Source organism: Lonchura striata, chromosome 12 (genome assembly GCF_050655825.1).
Source record: "Lonchura striata isolate lonStrDom1 chromosome 12, ASM5065582v1, whole genome shotgun sequence".
Classification (NCBI taxonomy): domain Eukaryota; kingdom Metazoa; phylum Chordata; class Aves; order Passeriformes; family Estrildidae; genus Lonchura; species Lonchura striata.
Genome location: NC_140714.1, coordinates 23,546,815 through 23,565,822, shown reverse-complemented (window position 1 = coordinate 23,565,822; position 19,008 = coordinate 23,546,815). Strand labels below are relative to the sequence as shown.

Below are 19,008 nucleotides of genomic sequence, written 5' to 3'. Positions count from 1 at the left end.
TGTATTTAGCAATGCTGGGCAGAAAGTCAAACATTTCCTTTTTGCTTCAGCAGATGCAAGCTGCTGAAACTTCTCACGCTCTTGCTACCATCTCACATTAAGAGAGCAAGAGTAAGTGCTCCTAAGTACTGCAAAAATATCTACATTGGAGACAGGAACAGCAGATGGATGCTCCAGTCAAGCACTACTTAGTGCCATCAGCATAAACACTGAAGAATCAAGGACACCTGCAAATTAATTTCTTTACCATCAGGCATACTCTGAGTTACCACGAGCTGCCTATTATTCTATTATTATAGGGCTCTTGCTATTTAAAACAGTTTTAATGGATCCAAAAGAAGTGTAACACCAGAGGTCACTATGAAGTATTTCACTGATGCATTTGATGATGTTTTTCTGTTCTTCCAAAAATACAATCAAACTGTTTTAACATAGCTGGTTTATGTAGTAATGAGCTTAGAATTATCAAGCCATAATGAAGATGCTGTACAGAACAGCAAAACATGCTGGGGAAATTAAAGAATTGCAATGTGTTTTAGTGTGTCAGATGATAAATCAAACAGAAAGGGCAGCATTGTTATTAGTAATTGGTTAAAGAAAAGAATAGAATTCTTTGACACCATGCATTGAGGAAGTGTTCAAAATAAGGCAATTCAAGAATGGCATCTAAATATTTCAGAAAATGTTTAAGAGTATTTGAATATTCTTACAAAGCATAGAAATAATTTAGGTTTGTTAAGGGCTGAAAAATTTACTTCTGACTTATCTAGTCAAATTGAACCTAGAAGGATTAGCTAGTGAGTTCCACATAGAAGTCAAGTACAGTTTTTAAAAAGAAAAAAAAAATTAGACTGCTAAGTAAACACAGAGTTGGGGGAAAAATTGAAGCTGGGAGTACTAGGAAATAGTGTATTTGAGTAAATAGGAGCTCTCCATATTTACACATTACCTGACTGGGAATGAAAACAAAGCAGGCCCTCTCTTGCATGTATCATACAGAACTCATATGTGTGATAGATAAAGCAAATATTGCAAAGGACATTTATTGGATGGGCGATGCAATTTACAGCTTTGTCTCTCAAGCTGGAGAATTTTTTGGAAGGCCAAACACAAAGAACAAGTTTCATGACAGTGAGACAGAAGAGGTTCAAAATTCCCAATTTAAAAATGGTTCTGGAGACCTGAAATGCACCTTGAAGGAGCTGAAGGTCCCTTCCCAGAGCTCAGTGCTGCTGGAGCTGTCCCTTGGCTGTGCTGGCCGCAGGACACAGAAGCTGCTCAGCTGGAAGATCATGGACACAGAAGATGAAGCAGACAAGCAGCAATGGCCAGAAACCAGGAGGAGAATTTTGGCAACACTGTAGGAAAACATTTTGAGAAAGGACAACTGGACAGTGGGCAGACAGGGAAAGGACTGTTATGGCACGAGAGCGTCCTTGGTGACACTGGAAAACATTGGGAAAGAAATCCTGCTGAGGGCCCAGGTCAATGCTGGAGTGTTGCACATCTCCTGTGGAGTTTGTAAAACCGTGCTTTAGAAAGTGCAGCTATGGTGTACAGACCATTTGATTTGCGCAGCACAGGATGCAAGGATTACCAGGATTTTGTACAACTTCCAAAAACTTCAAAAGCAGGAGGAATTATGGGCATAAGAATGGCAATTTCTACACTCATATTCTGGTAAGTTGTGTTAGTCGTCCAAAACAGGATGTGTAAGCATGGAGAAACTGCAGAGAAGGATCAGAGAATACTGAGCCGAAAATCAGACTGGACATAGGCACAGCCTGAAGCCCACTCTGACTTGACCATGTTTAATTCAGCAGGATTTAAAAATCTGTATTAGTTGCTTTGCTAATTTGGATTAATGTGTTTTACAAAAGCAACAGCTTCACAATGACAGAGGTTCAGTCCTGCTCTCTCTCTTAGACCTTTTAAGACATATGGGACTGTGTTCTTTGTGTCTCATGATATCTACACACATTTGGAACTTTCCCTCATTCTTTGGTTTTATCTGTTTCAGTAGGTGCACAGATCTAAGGAATAAATTTAGATATGAGTTTGGAACATTAAGTCCAATCCACAAGTCACAAGATTCCAAACAAACAGGAAAACCAATAAGTTTCTCACTGCTTCAAAGCCCTTGCTAAAGGTTCTTCAATTCCACAGCCCATGTAAAACAGTGCCAGAATGAGTAGTTTCTACAAATACTGCTTAGAGGGCAATTTCTAGGCTTTGTCTTCCAGAAACAAAGGAACAGTGAAAAGGAAGGGCATGCAGTTCTACACCTTTATGCAAAAAATTATGCAAAAAAGTTTGTTGGTGGAAGTCAAGCTGAAAATTCAACATAATTTCTTTGCCCTCTAGCTCCCATATTGAAGTATGCCACTTCATACCATTTCAAGACTGTGACAGCTCACAGACCCATTTAAGATCAATTGATTTTTATTTCCCGGCCTATAAATTCTCCAGTGTTTAGCAATTGCTAGGATGAGAAGCATCTCTCTCTTACATAAACTTTTATGAAGGAAAAAAATGATCCCGCTGTAATCCCAAATTTGGTTTTTGTATTTGTGTGGATTGGGAAGTGGTTCCTGTTGGCTGAATTTTAATCTAATGGCCCTCAAGTTTCAGACAGTTACTCAAAGTGGCTGAGCAGCAGTGTTTGCATGCAAGCACACAAACACACCCAGGCCTCTGTGTGCTCTACCCATGGTGTCGGAGTGTCTGTAAGGGCACGCACATGGATCTCTGCAGGCATGGACATGGATCGTTCAGGTACCTGCACACTGAACCTCTTCACTCCCTTGGAAACACAAAACTCTCTGGACATCGGCTGATCGATACTTCTGCCCAACAGCTTTTAGCTTAGGACTTCCAAGCAGGTGTCAGGATTGCAGAAATGCCCTGTGCTCTTTTATGAATCAAAATCCAAAATAAAGGGTTAAAAAGCGCCTAAGGTTGAGACTTGCCATTTAATGCTATTTATTTCCAGCAAAATTATGTCTGTTTGCCTTTAAAATAGCCTTTTCCTATATTTTCTTCCTGCTGTTCCACCTGATTGAATTAATCTATTTTCCACTCAATGGAATGAACTAGCTGTGTGACAAAGTGGTGAAGAAATCCCAAACAGAATATAAAATTAAATATAAATTACTTGAAAGCATGTTACAGCACAGGATAAAAATACATAATTCTATCCATGAAAAGAGTTGACTGTCAAAAATGCAACATGTAAAGTATATATTAAATATACAATCTGGTTTTTTTCATGTTTGAGAAATTACTTTAATCCTTTTAGTGAATTTTTTTAATGTGTGGAGTACATTAGTCTGGATTAACGGATGATGTTTATCATACTTTGTATTGTGGTTTCAGGAAATAGTCTGGCAATGCTAGGTTTCTACAAATGGATTTAAAATTAATCAACATCTATTTATGAGAAAGTTTAAACCATTATTAATACACTGTAAATACAGATCTCCTTAGAGCTGACCCCAAGTGTCTACCATCTGCTCAACTGTTGTAATCACATTTTTAAAGAGCGTGGTCATACATAATGATTCTTCTCAGGAAAGAGCATCCTTAAGTGCATCAGCAACATTTTAAATTCCACTTGTGTAATGCAACAATTTCCTACTGCCCTTTGTTAAGGAAAAAAGCATATGGTGGTGACTAAAAGCCAATAAAGCAACCCTTGATTTGTTTTCAGGACTGTTTTTTATTTATTTTTAGAAGAAACAACCAGAAAATTAGCTCATATAACTTTTTTTTTTTTTAATTATATATGAGTATTCTCACTAGCTTAACTAAAGCAGCTTTGATGGTGGTATAGACAAAGATAATATTAGCTCCAAATACAAACCTTGTGGTAACTTGGGATATATTATATGCCTGAATTAAAGCACACATTTAGCAAAGGCAGCTGAACCAAACAATTTCATTTGGAGAAGTCCACAAAAGGCTCTGGTTTAGAGCTGATCTGACATGGGGACAGCATATCCCACTGTCCTGTTATTGACACACCTGGGACCAGCCACCAGCTCCTTTAAAACACATGGTTTTTGTGGGATGAGTAGGATGGGGAAGGGAGGAAGAAGGTGCTCCACATCAGCCTCCAGTTTCCATGGCTCTGTGGGCACACAGTGTGGGACCACCACAACCTCCCCCAGGGGAAGAGGCCATCAAAGAGGCGATTACCAGTTTGTAACTTCAACAAAGAATTCAATACTTGTGTTTTACCTTAAAAAACATTTTTATTGGAAGCAAATGATGCATAAGGTTTATAAAACAGTGTGATGCACATAGAGCAGCCAATGTTGTTGTATGGGACTGCCATTAGTACCCTTTATCTTAATCTTAGGGATAAAAGGAATCTTCCCATTAAACCAACTGAGAAATTGTTCTGTGTTTAATGTGCAAAGCTTTCTTTGGCAGTCTTGGGTTGATGATTGGATTCAGTGCTCTCAGAGCTCTTTTCCAATCTGAAAGATTCTATGACTCTTCAAATGAAATACAAATATTTGTAACTGTCCCAATTAAAGCAAGCAAGCAAACAAACAAAGCCTGAGAGTTACAATGAGTCCAACAGTTCCTAGTAAGATTAGGAATAAGTTCCTAATAAGTTTTTCATCTGTAAGTCACAAGGTCAAATCCATCAGCAGCCAGTACTACTAAAAAATCATTCTCGTAGGATGCTTTCATAAACAGTCCAACATGAAACAATTTTATTGTTTGTGATTCTGTGTAGAAAATAGCAGGCTCCAGCACGGTGTTGATGAATGGAGGCAGAGATCTCTGAAGTTTGCTTTTGAGGAAAGAGGTTTATTGGGGGTGCGGGAAGGTCCTGCCTCGTGCTCCCAGACGCAGCATGTGGCCGGGCCTGAGAGCGTGGGGGAGGGGAGAGACAAAAGGAGGGTTTAGGAGAGGGGAAGCCCCAAGAGGGGAGGAAGTTCCAGGAGGGGGGAAGAAGTTCCAAGAGGGCGCGTGGCCCCTCGAAGCCCCCTTTCAGGGGCTCCTAAGTGGGTTGGAATAAGGCATATCCAATGGGGTTGCATGCACTGATGTTTTAGGGGAGGGATAGTGGTGTGGGGTGAACCATACATGGAACAGTCCATTTCACCCCAGGACCCATCCAAAGGCAGGGGCATTGTCCAGCTAGCTGGGAGAACTCTTCTCATCCCGATGTATTATCTATGGATAATCATATTTATCTGTCTTCCGCAACAGTTCTGCAGGGTTTGCTGAGTTTGCTTCAAATTAGCTTGACATGGTGTCATTTCACACAAACAAAGGGACTCCTCCTCCACAATATCCAAGATTTTTGCAGAATTGGGGGCAAGAGAAGGCTGGAGGGACACAGTGGAAGGGCAGAGAACAAACACAGGCTTGACCCAGGGGCACAGGAGAGCTCAGGGCGTTATTAGTGAGGGCTGGAGAGGCTGCTTTACTGCCAGGAGCTGCTATTTTCTGCCAGGTTTGGGCTGATAGCCAAGGAGGGCTGTCTGCTTTCAGTAACTTCCCCACCTTCCCTTTGCCATGTTCTCTTGCAGGCTTGATCCAAGCCAGGCTGAAATCAAGGCAGAGAGCAGCCTGCCCTGCTCTCAGATGCACAGATGTGACTGTACCTTAAAAGACAAAAGACCCCAAACCAATAACACTTGCACATTGTAAACATTGAGGAACAGCTTCTTCCAGGATAATTCTATTGCCACACCAGGGAAGATGTGGATCTCATTTCAGCACTGAACCATTACACACCCCTTGTAAAGGAGCTGCCATCACTTCTTCATACACTCTTTCAAACCATGGGCAGGTTCTGGTGGATGAAAAGGTAATTCCTGCCAGTAATAAATACTGAGTTCCATAATCCTCATGTTAAACACGAATGCTTGCAATAGAAAGCATTTCAGAAATTCTATCCCTAGAATTCACTGCAGTTACATTATCTCAGTCAGCTCAGGCTGGTAACAGCTGATAACAGCTGGTAACAGCTGCTGAGATAATGTTGTGTAGGCAAAGTAATTAAAATTAAAGTACAGGTGCCAACTTTTCAGACCAGCTACTAGGATCATGAGAGTGAAAGTGTAAAATTTGATCCTTAAAAATCTCCTCTTCACTCAATCTTATTTACTCAGGATTACATTTAACAGTCTTGGAAGGCTGAAAACCAGTGATGCAGAAAGCACTTGGTAATTTATTTTGCAAAAATCTTAACAGGTTTTGGAAGCCACAGCTGGATATCCAGCAGATATTAAATGAAATTTGTACTTTATGACATGACTGCTTAAAGTTAGGAAGGACTGGAGGTTATGATACCTTTAAAAATTTCTCCAGCTGTCACACTGTTGATTCATATTTATTTTTCTGAAATGCTTTTAAGCATGATATTCAATATTTCAACATGAAATGCAATGGTTCTTTCTTAAAATAAGTCATGTTTTTATCTATGATTTCTGCATTATTGTGCATGATTTATCATGCACTGCACAGATGAAAGAATTCCACACCCCTTTCCTGTACCAGATGGACCCAGTTCCAGTAATTACTATTTCAGGCTAGCTACTTTTTTGCCTTCATTTTGCTGCAGGATAAATGAAAACACAGGGAATGGTGGAAAATGGAATTTGGCCTGCTGAGCCAAACATTTGATTACTGAACACAATTCAGAAGGTGTTACCCCATTAGAAGATGCTTTGTTAGTGCATATCAAGAGCAAGAATTTAATATTACTTTAGAAGAGGCTTTGTCTACCTGTGGGTTTAAAATGAGAAGTGAAGCAGTTTGAGAAGCCAAACAAATATTGACTGAAGTGCCATTATTTGGTATTGATGATACCATGCCATTATTTGCTTGGTAGCTTTACCAAGGTGTTCAGGACAGGCGTGACCCGGAGCTGTGGCTGCTGGGGCGGACGTGTGACATTCGTGGGTCTGAGGAACCCTGACACTGACTCCAGCAGGGCTGAGGGGGTTAATGCATTCCTGCTTTCCTCGGGTTCAAACACAGTTCAAGTCACCAGAGAAATGCTGAGGTGGTCTCAAGGCAGAGCACTTTTGTCCAGACCCAAACCCACAGTGAGGTTTGGCCACTCCATGGTCAGTGCCGTCTCCGGAGGCACCTCGGGACCGGACATGAGCACCCGGGGGACCAGGGTCACCCGTCCCACCAGGAATCATTGCCCCATCCGTCAGCAGGGAAATAAATCCCCATCCACAGGTGAAACACAGAACAGCTCGGGCTCTCTGGAAGGCTCTGCTTCCTCCTGAAGTGTTTGGAAATGCTGCCTGAAATGCTTGGGTTTTTCAGAAAGTCTTCGAACAGGAATTTTAAAAATGTTGAAGACAAATAATCCAAAGGTCAAATTCTGACTGTGGGTTTTCACTTGAGCTTTTTCATTAATTTTAATGATCTCAGGATTTCATTTTTATTTCATTTGCAGTTTTATTTTCCCACATTTTCCATGCAGAGCCATTATTGCTCCAGATTGATACAAGATATAACAAGGAAAGAGGAAAGTAACAATTCTTCACTTAAAATTGTCTCAAGAAACTTCTGTAACTATGTATTAAAATTAAGAATAATTGCAAAAATACTAATTCATGTATCTATTTAAAATATATTTCTTTAAAAATCCCAACCCCCAAATTAAATATTCAGTAACTGGACAGGATGAAAAGGCTTTCTTTTTTTGTCACACGCTAGTTATGTCTGAAATAGCAGATGATATCAGATGAATTCCAGAATGTAATTCCTTTCCCTGAAATTTAGAAATCCATTAAAATTTTTAAAGTTAATGACATAAAGGTAAAACAAAAGGGCAGTAGTGAATTCATGCAAAATATTTCACACTTGAAAATTTTGTTCTCAGAACAGAGCATGGAGGTACCAAGGGACATTCTCTATCCTGAAGAACAAATAAAGATAAATTCTCCTGCTGCCTCCTGTGGTACATTTGCAATGTGCATAAGCAAGTGACCAAAGAGACAAAACTCCTAAGGCTTTCTCCACCCCTCACGGTTCCTCATTCTTTCTTTCTCAAATCAACATGGTTCAAAACTGGAAAAATAAGTCAAGCAATTAGAGGTTCCTGAGTGATTATTTTGGGTGATCAGCACAACTGACATAGTGAGTTCCAATTCACATGGATGCTTTCCACTTTATGAGATGGTTGGCAACTCTCACCTGCCTCCTTCCCTCTTAAATATTTGCTTCTCTAGATATTTGGACATTAACTCCCCAAAAGCTTACAAGAAAATGAGGGTTTGAGCTGGAATGTGTTTGAGGAGCTGCACCAGGAGCTGCTGTTTATTTCCAGTGAGGGGAACACAAGGAGTGTTGGATCAATGCAGACCCAGCTCTCGCCTTGTCTGGAGCACAGCAAGGGAGCTGCCTTTGGCTGCTCCATCACCCAAAACCTGTGCCCATCCTGCCCAGGGAGTGGGCTCTGCCTCCAGTGGAGGGGAAAGAGCAGGACCCTGTAGCTCCTGCTTTAAAACCCACTGCAGACCAAAGGGAAAAAGAAAGCTTTTGGGATCTTTCCTTATCCCAATGCCAATTAAGGAATTTTCTACAATGGCTGAGGTTGCATCTTGGTGGTTTGGAGCATTTAGCTTATGTTGAAATATGCCAGAGTGTGTAAATTTCAAGTTTACTGCAAACAATGTAAAGAAATGACAAGAACCTGAAAACACCACTAAGTAAGGCAGTAAAGTACTATATTTTATCTCAGTTCTAATGCTTGCATGAGTTAAATTAATTCTGTGATTTTTCTGTGGTGACTCTCTCTGAAGGGGCATTTTAGTTGAGGAAGGTGGAACAGAAAGAGATAAAAATACCAAATTGTTGCTGTTCACTTCCATTTTTAGGACATGGCAAGTAAGTTTATCTCAGATATTAACTGAAGAGTGTGTAAGATTGCCTGCAAAATCTAATGAGACTTTAAAGTGTTCAGGTATATATAAAGCAATAAGAAAATCTCTGCCATTTCCCAGTGAGAGACTTGGATGCTGTCTAGTTCTACATGCTATAATTTTTGGGAAAATATTTTTTTGCAAATGATGGGAAGTCAGTAGTTACAGTTACTGCTTGCTGTTGATGTTAGGTGACTGTTCGTATGCCCAGAATACCACCTACCTCAGCTAAATGGTATCTTTATGAAATTAACAGAATGCGGTTACAACATGGCTATAAGAAAAAATATTAACATCAAATTTTAGATTATAATTGGATAACTGACCTTTGGAAAATATGTTACCACTGCAGTCCTGAACTGTACTGTAAAACGACAACTTTAAGGAGTGAAAGAATGACTGCATTATGCAGTTTAGAAAATGCAGCAAATACAAATAATTATACTCTTTATGCTTCACTGGAATTCAAAATTAAAAAAAACCTTGAGGCTTTCTATGGCCTTCCTCTTGTGAAACCATTCATATTATTTTCAGTTTTCCGACTTCTTGGAAGTGTCTGTCAAACATTTTAAAGCACTTTCAGTAAACCAGATTTGTCTGTCATTACATGGGTAATCTCCGTAGGCCATTGTGACAGGTAATGTAAATAAAGATTTTCCTGGAAACATCTCACAGCAAGATTATTTCAGAGCATATAAATGTTTCTTTTTTGTTGCTGTTGTTAAACAGCAGATTTGATTGAAAACCTCGACATCAGAAGTCCCAAAATGCATCGCAGCAGAAAATTTTGAGAAGCTTCTACAAGATCTACTTTGATACCTCCTGGTTTCTCTTGGCTCTGTTACTCTTTAGACTTCTGCCACTTGTACATCTTTAGCAGCAATATTGCTGTCCTCCCTAGGTCAGTATTTATTAGTGTGTGTTGTTGTATGCAAATACAATTTGATTTGCATTTCTTAACTATTTGCATTCTTAATTATCAGATCATTCTTATATCATTAACTGAATGTCATTTTCCAAAAAAACCTCAAAGATGCATAGAAAAATGTCATCCTGTTGGTATTTTTGTTCTGGCTTAATCTCAAAGATTCAAGATCTGATTTTTTTTTTTTTTTCTGATGTGAATGCTCAGTTGTAGTTTTGCTTCTCATTGTTTACATAAAAATTCCTTTTCCTTAGAAATTTTTTTGATTGGTAGATCAATAAATAGACTTCTAGAGAGATAAGCACAACTGTATTGCAGTTGTAGTTAATACAGTTGTGCTGAACTACCACCTGATGGAGAATGTAGAGCTCAAAGCATTTAGTCATGTCTTTATTTCTAAGACATTTGGTTCATTCTCAGTATAGAAAAAGGTAGAGAATTGGAAATACTGCAACTTCTTCAGTTTGCCAGTGAATGGCAATTGAAAGTTAGATCCCAGAGGACTGAGAGAAGCAAGAGTGTTGTTGTTGGTAAAATATAATTTAAAGAATATCAACACCAATATGGAATGTCTAAATGGGGGGGATATCCTCTTTGTTGTGTGAATGAAGCCAGTAAAACCCTTCCAAAATTTAAGCTAGATACAAGGATTATCAAACTCTGGCAAGAGTTTGTGCTAAAAATAAAACTAAAAACCTCTACAGTTCTGAGGAGATGAAAAAACATTTTTTATTCGAATACTAGTTGTGTTTCAACATAACATCTTAAGATTAGGCTTATTTAATCATAAATGAAATGCAATCTAAAAATAATCAGACTAAGTGTGTTATTTTTTGAACTAAGCATTCTGGATTGGTTTATTTCCAGTTTTTTGGCTTAGTTTTTCATTTTGCTGGGAAAAAAATGGGTCTCATTACATAGTGACTCAAAATGATCCAACTCAGCCCAAAATTTTTGGGGCTGGCCAGAAAAATGAAAAGAATGAAGTATTAACACATCTGTATTTTAGATACTGCTGGTGTAAACTGAAAGTCTGAGTCAAGGCTCACTTGAAGAATGATGAGTGAGAATCTTCTGGACAATCCTACAGTGTTTCTCCCCTTTTTTTGACAGCCATGTAATAAAGCATGGAAATTGGTACTTCTTGATGCATGGCAGCTGTTCATGGCCCAAACCTCTGGGGTTTGCTGCATGTAGTGAAGGTAATCCACTGCAAAAACAATTCCTGTGTCCTAGGAGGTAATGATACAATGACAAAGCTGGTTATTTTTCACGGTTTTATGTTGATCTTTGCTCTGTCATCCACCCCATCCCCTCAGGGGATGCATTTTGCTGCAAAACCACCTCCACTCTGCTCACCTGCAGAACAACCTCCCTTGGACTTCCATCTTAGCAGACCAGCTATTTTTCTCTCCTTCTTTTAATTAAAATCTCCACGTCAGTAGCATGTATTAAATCAAGTTCCATTACAAGCCCAACTTACAAGAGTGCATTTTTTTAAGCAGCTCGTATTTTGTCAAGCCTAATTGCTTTAGTTCTAGGCAATATTAGTTGCAGAACAGCCAGTAATAACCTTTAGTCCTGGCAAATTTTCTCTCTACTAGAAGTCAATCACATAACATAAACAGCTATAAAAGGAGGCTTTTTAAAGCTTTATTCATAATGTGTAGCACATGCATGTGGCAATGCGTATCAGATCACAACACTGAAGGAAATATGAGATTTATCCATGATGTAAGTTATGCCAACATATAGTAAGTTGAGAGCATTAATTTGGATTTACCTACAGTAGAAAAGAGAGGAGGAAAATGACATGCTGCTTTATTAGGGCAGGCTTTCCCAATTTAATATTAAAACCCATTTCTTGCTCTATGAGTGTAGTTGCTCATGGCACCACACTGATGATGCAGCTCAGTGCAGGAAAAGCACACCAAGCTGTGGACAGAGAGGACTGAGGTGGTCCATGTGAAAAAATGCAGTCTCAGAATCCGAGGGGAGAAAGAGAGATTGGGTATGGTGGCAAGAAGAAAGCTGTAAGGACTGAAAACGGAGAGTGAAACTCAGGATGGCCCCAGAGCAGCACATGCCCAGGGGCTGGGGAGTCCTAGTCCCAGACATACCTGGGAGCATTCCCGAGGTGCACAGGCAATGGAAAAGCCACATGTTGGCCATTCTGGCTGGATGGGTGTCCCACAACAGTCTGGGTTATTCCCAAAAGCCCACGTGTAATTTACGGGGTGTATTTACAAAATGTCTCTGCCTTAAACCACTGAATTTGTTAATTCCCAGAGCTGAAGATACAGTCTTCATATGGCAAGCACACTGCAAGGATTTAATACTAATTTAAATAACACTTAATCTGGTATATTTTAAGCCAGTCTGTTAGAGGAAAATGCTTTGCAGGCAGTTTTCAGCCTGTCTGGTGAGATTCTTCTCAAACCCTCTACACCATACTGTCCTCTCCTAAAAGATGGCACAGGAACAGAGGGGGAATTTATTCCATTCTGTTGTTTCCCTGCTTCTGGTTTTATTCACATAATTATTTACAAAAACAGAGAGAACAGGAGTGAAATAGTCTGAAATGTCACAGTGCACAAGGATGCTGTTGAGAGCAGTCAGGTAAATGTGAAGCAAGTCACTGAGATTTTAAAAGAGAGAAAAGGCTAATAATGAGTTATATTTTGTATTTCCATGTATTCCAACTCACTGAAGAGCACTAAATAATAAAGAATCTGAAAGATGGTGATGAAACTTCCCTTGTGATTTATAAACTCCCCTAAATCAAAAATGCACTGTTAATTTCACAAGGACTGGCTGCAGAGAGGCGCCAAAGTGAAAAACTGCAGCACTGGTTTGAGTACAAAAAGGCCAAAATTCTCCAGAAACAGAATCTTCTGTAGGACCATTATGCATTTCACCAATACGTTTGCATAGTTCAAGCTGAGTTTTTCCAAAAGGTAATACAATCCTTTTTCAAAGGATGCATTGCCAAGTGCAATTATTTGTGAGCATTTGAGAAGTTCATAGAAACATTATGCATAGAAATTCAATTTGAGGAATTTTAGGAAGTCCAAATTCATTAGGGAAGGCTGATCACAACGGAAAAGCAATTTGTGACTCTGTCCAGCCAATTTATGAATGTTTTGCAAACTTTGAAGTGAAATGCTTTCTTTAGTAGTTACAAGAATTGATCAGTACCTGGTGTCTTGGGGTTTGTATAAATGCTGTACAATTATTTACCTAGAAGAAAAATATTATTACATAACTTAAAAAAATTATGTATCTGGGTTATTTTCAAAGTAAAATATGGGTTTGTCATTCCTGATGCAAAATTTTCCTCCTTGAAACATATTGCAGTAGATATAAGGGGTGATGTGTAAAAAATAGGAAATTAAGTATTTTCTTTTTGGAAATCTTCCTAAAGAGTTGCCATGGAGAAAAATTTAACTAAATTTCATATCTCTGTTAGGGACTTAATTTCTGTTTGTCATCTGTTATTTTTATTTGTAATTATATTTGTTTTAGAAAGAAACACTAATGTAATTTAAAGATGAATATACAGCTAAATACAAAACACAAATATCCTATTAAAGTTTTATATTACATAACTATACTAATTTCCTGAAGAAGAATGTCAGTAGATTTAGGATTTGTCTGCATACCAGATAACAGGACCCCACAGAGTTCAAAACTGTACAAAAAGAGGTCGCTTTATTTGTGTTATTTACATTGCACACTGCCTTAACCTGCAATTACAGAAAAGTTTTCTTTAGCAGAGACCACAGTAAGGGGAAACCACACTGAGCTGTGCCAAGAAAACTGCTGACTGTTCCAGTTAATTACTAAATGTGTTTCTCCAGTGCAATTTTATCTTTAAGGCCAATTTTCAAATTAGCAACTTGGTCTTATCCTGATACATCGCCCGCGTTATCGGCCCAGGACAGGCCCCACTGCTAAAAGACAGGGACATCACATGGGAGGTGAAAGCAGGAGTTTTGTCATTTCTGGCTGTCCTAAAGCAGCATTCCTGACTCTGCAGGTCCTTCCCCACAAAGCCCAGTAGAGCCCAATAAGTCCCAGTAAAGCCCAGGAACACCAGCTGAGCACTGGGAGTGCAGGTGGAGCAGGGCAGTGCAGCTTTGGTGCTGCCAGGGAGTGATGGTGCTGGCTTGCACACAAACACCAGAATTTTCAAGTGTATTTTACATTTCTCAGTGAGTGCTGAGGGGATATCCTCAGCTGTAGCTTCAATCCCTCTGTTGACATTGGCTGAATTATTCCCACCCTGTTGTGATGTTAACAATTTCAAGGTTTAGGGCAGCAAGATGCCTGAAAGAAGAAACTGAAGAAGCTGCAAATAAAGATAAACCTGGAAAAAAAAATATACTATCAGACACTGAAAATATTCCAGTAGTGCAAAACAAGAATTCAGGAGTAGGCTTGGATGTTAAAAAGCACCAGAATACAGAAATGCTTGGATTTTAGCAGGTACTGTGATGCTGCTTTCTTATTTTCCTCTATAAAATGTATCAGCAAAAGGTCAGGTATTTTGTACAACCACAAAAGGTATTGTGAATACAGCACAGCAAGGTGTGTAAGTGCAGGTTTAAATCCCCTCAACTGCTCACAGAATTTACAATACTGGATCCATTTCTTGGATCCATGGGATGAGATTAGATAAGATTTCTACAACAAAGCCCTATGTTATTCTATTTTAAAAACTGAAGTTTAATATTGATTTCATTTTCCAAAATTTAGAAACTACTGCTATGGACTAATTTACCAGCCTGCTTGCAATTCCAGCTCTCAAGCTGTAAATTCCAGCAGGCACATGAACCCGACTTTCAATGCACCTGGCTACTGCTATGGAAATACAGAAATAAATAGCAGAAGCAGTGGGAAAACCTGTCCTGATGGAAGAAAAATGTGACATCCAGAAGCCAATGCAGCTAGAAGATACAATTGCAATAACCACAAGTGAAATGGTTCTGTAAGTAGGTATCATCTGGGAAACAAATTAGCAGAACTTGAAAACAGCTGGAATAGATATCAACAAATGCATAAAGCTCAACAATGCATTTGAAAAGCAACAAGATTCCAGCAGAAATATCATGGAAATTAAAGATTGGAAGCAACACTCTAGTACTGAATCGTGGAGACCTCAATTCAGTCAATATATAGGATTTGTTATTTTTATTCCATTGTCAGTATCACTTTGCTACCTGTATTTTGTCAAATGAAATGATATATGAAAATCGGTGGACACGTTTGTGCAGAAGCATGAAAGAGTAGGAAAAAGAAAGATCTTGATTAAAATAATTTACTATTTTTGAATATTGAGCCTGCTAAGTCTGCATGTGTCTTTTAGCAATAATAATTACTGTCATTTTAGCAATAATAAATTGCTAAATAATATACCAGGAAATAAGGTCAGCTCTTACAGGGTCTGATCCAAAGTTCATTTGCCTCCTGTTAATAATAAGGAATAATAAATAGGGGAAAAAAACCCAAATAACTTTCTTTCCAGAATGAACTGTGCTTACTGGAAAGACATTCAGTTGAAATGTGAAAAACAGGCTGCATGTTGAAATACACAAAATGCAGAATATGGCATTGTTCTCATCCAGATGTTTTAAATATATAAGAAAATAGCCTGTTTGGGGTTAATTTAAATGTCTTCTTACATTGATCTATATTTTTCATAATGCATAATACAACATATTGTCTTAGTATATAAACATCCATATATTTCTGCAGCTGGGACATGAGGATTTTAGCACCAATTGCATTACCAGGGCACTATTTTAGATCTATTAACCATTTTGAAAAGGCAGAAAATCCCCTTGCATCACCACCACTTCCCAGACACATTCCTCAGCAAGTTCTTTACCTTTTTCTCCCTTTCCCTGCCCAGTTCTCCACCTCAGGGGATGGACTCAGAATCTGAAGGATGTCAAGTGTTCCTCACTCAGGACCTGACAAAGACCTCCACTCTCATTTCCCACGCTCTTTTCTTTAGTTTTGGAGGCAGGATTTATCTCAAAGCAATGTTTGACACACTGAGAAGTTGCTTCTTATTGCCCCCACCAGTAAAATGTCCCCACTCTTCTCCGCGGTCTCAACATGGAACTTTTCATGGATCTACAGAATGTGCTTCTCTTGAGAAGGCAGCAACCCCCCTGAGTCAGAGCACATCTGCTGAGCAGTAGCTGAGAGCTTGGAAGGATTGGGAACTCACAGCAGTGCCATGAGGAATCTTCATGTGCAGAGCAGGGGGAGGCCACCAGGCCAGGACTGCTCAGCACAGCCATCTCCTCTTCCCAGAGTGGATATTCCACCTGGGAGCACCTTCCAGGGATCTCCCTACTCTGTTATCTCAGTGACTCTGAGCTTTACAAACACTAACTCTGCAATGAAACAAAGAAGGATCTGTCTTTATCATAAAAAAAATTAGGAACAATTCTTTTCCTTTGGGAAACAGAAAATCTCTGTTGTATTTTCATGTAGACTGCATAACCATCTCTTCTTTCCATTCTAATTTTTATTGTGTAGTCAAAATGAACTATTTCACAGAATCATAGAATGGTTTGGGTTGGAGAGACCTTAAAGACCATCCTGTTTGTGGTAATTTCTACTCCACTGATACTTGTGCTCATTAAAGTGACTTTCCCTCCTGTAGCACAGAAGCTGCACAACTGTAGTTTGGACCTAAACCCCAGAATTTTCCCCATAATTTGGCATTGCCTCAGAGCTTTTCAGTGTTTCCTTTACCACGGCTTGGCATTTTCATCAGTTGTTTTCTACATCACTATTGTATTGGTCCTACAATTTGAAATTAGTTACTTTCTCTTTAGAGCATGCCACAATTCCAAGTAATTCAGCATTTAATCAGAGGTTAAGTATTCTTCACAGCCCTGTGAGGGAGCTGAGATGTTTGAGACAGAGCTCACAAAGAGTGACTTATCTCATGGACCCAGCAGGGAAACCTTTTCAGGTGAAACTGATATTTTGGCCAAGCAGAAAGAAAGGCCACTCTTGGTCTCTCAGTATTATACTAACATTAAATTTAGCTCATGGAACTAAGTCTATGACCCCACACTTGCAATGAGGAGCTGTTTCAGTTGTCCTAAGGCTTTTCTAGCAACTGATATCAAATTAATTGTCTCCAAATAGTCAACACTCTTTGTTTAAACTACTGTTTACTTATCAGAGTTTTTCTGCAGGTATAATTGCATCTGGTGCAGAAAGCACCCGAGCGAATGTTCTTCAGAGAGAGAAAACACATCCTGCAGTCTTGCTCTAACAACAGGAGTTCTCATCTGAGCTGTGTTTACTCCAGCTGTGTAACTTTTGGGGAGTGCAAAGAAATCAAACAGAGGATGTGCTGGGCAAGGAGCTGATGGAAATGACAGCTCTGTGTGCAATCTTGCAATTGTTCATGGCTGAAAGTATCTGTGTGCCGATTCTCTGGGCATCATGTTCTTTACCAAGAAATAGATATCTGAAAGAAAAGAATTATGGCTGAATTAGGATAACAAAAATCAGCCCACTATCCTGCACTGGATTGTAGGTGCAAGAGAACAGGGTCCAATTTCTCTACAGAAAATCTTTTACTTCTGATGCTGCTTTTTTTTGGTTTCACATGACAGACACTACTAATTCAGTGAAGGAGTGACCCTTAGACCCTGTTTCTTCTCCCCAGGGGAGCTCCAATCAGTCAGATTCTTCTCTGCCTTCCTTGCTACCAGTGTATTTCAACTGCTTTCCCTAATTTTTTTCTGCTAATTCCCATTTCCTTCATAATCACAGGCTTTTATGTGACTTGCTGGCCAGGCAATTTTCAGGGGAACTATAATTGCCACAGGTCTTAAACATTAACCCTGCCAGGTGTCAGTGCTGGGACTGCTTGTGCATTTGATTAATGATACCAGAACAAAAAAAATTGTTTTTTAATTGACTGTCATGTTTTTCTTCTTGTCCAAGTGCTTCTGAAACAGTCAGATGATCTGGAAAAAGGTTCCTTGGGAGAAAACACCTGAGATGGCATGCTGAAATATAAGAAATATGAGCTAAAATAATGAAAAATAGAAGGTCTCAGAAGCCTGAGATGCATCCACCATTTTACATGTGCAGAAATCTCAGCAAGTCTGAACTGTTCCCAGCTTTGCTGCCTTGGGTGGATGTTACACCCCTGGGACCAAAAACTCTGAATGTAATCTCTTTCCATAAACAAATGTGCACAAAAATTAAAGAATAGAAACATGGAATTGGAGAATCATAGAATAGTTTGGGTTGGAAGGGACATTTTAAAGACCATCTAGTCTGACTCCTCTTGCAATGAGCAGGTATGTCTTCAGCCAGACCAGGTCACTTTGATACTATTCATAAAGGTAATATTGATTTATTCATTAACAGGAATGGTGTTTTACCTGGCTGGGGAAAGCCACACCACTGGCTTTTGCTCTGAAAAGGCTCACTCAATGCACAGGAGGACAAGGAACTCATTTCCCAGCTTGTCTTCAATGGCTCAGTTTACTTGCTGGGATGGCAGCACAGACAGGACAGAGCTCCCAAGTTGCGCAAGATTTTTGAGCCAATGAACAGACAGATCTGTATACCTGTTGTTCTTTTTTACCATTTTTAAGATCAGAAAGTTCATTTTTTTAATAAGCTGGTCAAGAGAAGATGCCCTCCTTCAAAAGTAGAAGTATCTGAACACCCATCAGTTATAAGAAAACAGCTTTAGGAACTCTCCCAAAGCCATCAGTTGTAAATAAAATACAAGGTTTAAGCGTACACATCTCCATAAGCTACTGCTTGACTCGTATGATTTAACAAGAGCTGTTGGAGTGGGGTTTAAGTGGACATCTCAGGGCAATCTTCAGGCAATCCCAGAAAAATCACTCAAAAGAGCTGTGGGTTAAATCCATTAATGGTTAGATTCTGCTGAATGTGTTAGCAGCTTCTTTTCTTTGTCAGTTAAATATGGGGGATGTTTCCACCAAATTCCACTGTCCCGAGTGAAAGAGGAGTGGAAGAAAATAAGCACTGCACAATTGATCAGGGCCTTGCCACCCCGTTTTTTAGGTGTCTCAACTCTGCTGAGTCAGATGAACAAGAGAAGTCAACAAACACAGGCTCAAGCCAGCTCAGCTACTGAAGAGTATAAACTGA

General features: G+C 39.3%; 1 long non-coding RNA gene across 1 annotated transcript in view; it reads right to left on the bottom strand.

Moving 5' to 3' along the window:
- Window positions 1-825: 825 nt before the first annotated feature.
- Window positions 826-19,008, bottom strand: part of LOC146766330 (uncharacterized) — a 53,526-nt gene continuing 35,343 nt past the window's right edge. Inside the window, exon 2 of the long non-coding RNA XR_014958226.1 lies at window positions 826-17,335. This is a non-coding gene — a long non-coding RNA (uncharacterized LOC146766330). The remainder of the gene's footprint in view (window positions 17,336-19,008) is intronic.